Consider the following 1,998-nt stretch of genomic DNA (forward strand, 5'->3'; position numbering starts at 1 on the left):
TTTTTTCTCTGGCAGCTACATAAAAGAGATTTGAGCTGAGCCTTACTGGAGTTGGAAAACATGATGCTCAGGAGAGAAAATAGCCTGAGCAGGAGAAGACTTAGGAAAAGTTGTACATAAGAGTGTCAAGGCTGCATGATGGCTATACTCACATCATACTGAGTATTCACTACATGCCAGGCACTGTGCTAATAAAATACATCTTAATAAAACTTTACACCACCATGAGGTATGAAATACTGTCCTCATGAACAGATGAAGAAGTGGAAGTGGTTTGGAAAACTTAGACTGGTGGATGCAGCTTTCACTCGGGAGCCTCCATCTTAACCACCATGCAGGAAAGCTCCCCAGTAGTTGGGGTTAGAGAGGCAGAGGGGTCTAGATTACTCCTGTACCCACCCAGCGGTCTTTGGCTCCTGTCCTTCCTCTCAGCCTTTGGAGAATTACCAGGCCAGCCTGTTCCTTCTATACTCTCGGAATTGTTTATTAGAAAAGGTGCCAAGGCCAAGGTTTCTTGCATAGGTCCCTGAGGAAATGGAGACAGATAACACAGGAAGACAAGCAAGTTGTAGGGAAGATGGATTCAGTTTGGGACTCTGGTCTGTGCTGTCAAAAAGTGCCAGTTTATAGGGCTGGAATGAAGAACATCGCGTCTCTCTGCAGCCTCGCCCCTTCTTCCTCCTGAGCCATACTAAGGGCCCTGGTGCACTTCCCTCTGTACGTTCTGACTCCCCTCTCCGGTTCTCCAGGGCAAGGGTGAAAAGGCTGTCCTAAGAGGAAGCCCCAGGTCCGGGAAGCAGCCTGCAGGGAGACAAGGCTGAGAAGTCTGTGGCAGTCAAGGGCTGGGACTGGTGGGCTCCAGCCAGCACGCTCTCGGGTTCTGATGCAGGGGCAGATGTTAGGAGGCCGGATAGGCTCTGGGGACCACGTCCCCTCAAGTCAGGGTTTTGGTGTCAAGCCCAACCTGCCAACTTGGAGCTTTCAGAGTCAGCATGAACAAATTTCCAGGACCGCATGGACTCTGACAGGGCCTAAGATCACAGGTGAGGGGTGTCGGTGTGACAGGAGTGAGGCTGATGACAGGGACTGTGGGGAGTCCACGTGGAGGCCTTTGATTCTCAGCTCGGCACTTTGGTGGGAGGCCTCTATGTTCGTGGCCTGCTGGGCTCCCATGTGTGGGACGAGAGTGATGGACCCTCTGTTCTCCAAGAGTCAGGAATAATAAGCACTTTGTTCTTCAGAAACACCACGGTCCTTTCCTTCTCACTTTGCCACAGGGGAAACGCTACGGGCTAGAGAAAACATCAAAGCCAGCCCAGGAACTTAGGGACTTCTGGCAAGGAGGTTGGAACTAAGTGTTCTGATGACACCAGAGGGGAAGAGACCCAACAGCAATGTCTCTTTCCTCCCACCCATCCAATCCCCTCAGCACAGGGGGTCCTCAGCACCCCAGGGGGAACGCCCTCCTCCCCCACTGGTCTTTACCCAGAAACCCTTCTGGCCTCTTCTCACTGCTGGGCTTTCCTTGACATCAGGCAAGAAGAACCCCAGCACCCACCCAGCGGTCTTCAGCTCCTATCCTTCCTCCCAGCCTTTGGGGAATTACCAGGCCAGCCTGTTCCTTCTATACTCGCTGAATTGTTTATTAGAAAAGGTGCCAAGGCCAAGGATAATTGGGAAAAGCCTCTCACTGGAGGACCAGTGAGCATTTATCCTGCAAGTGTGGCAGCTCCTGGACTGGGTGAGGCTGAAACCCTGTGGTGGTCCAAGGGAATGGAGGGATGGCTGAAGGCAGCTGATTAGCCGGGTGGCCTTGGGCAAGCAGCTCCTCTTTCTGGGTCATGAGGACTTGGGTGGGACAACTTTTGAGGTACCGTCCTAGAGGGTAGGGAAGGTACACAAGGAAGGTTGGGGAATGCTAAAGGTTCTGGGAAGGGACAGACAGCCACTCTAGGCTCACCCCTGCCTCCAACCACCTTAACTCTACCAGCAGGAGGA

Source organism: Otolemur garnettii, unplaced genomic scaffold, assembly GCF_000181295.1.
Source record: "Otolemur garnettii isolate 467f Iridium unplaced genomic scaffold, OtoGar3 scaffold00276, whole genome shotgun sequence".
NCBI lineage: Eukaryota > Metazoa > Chordata > Mammalia > Primates > Galagidae > Otolemur > Otolemur garnettii.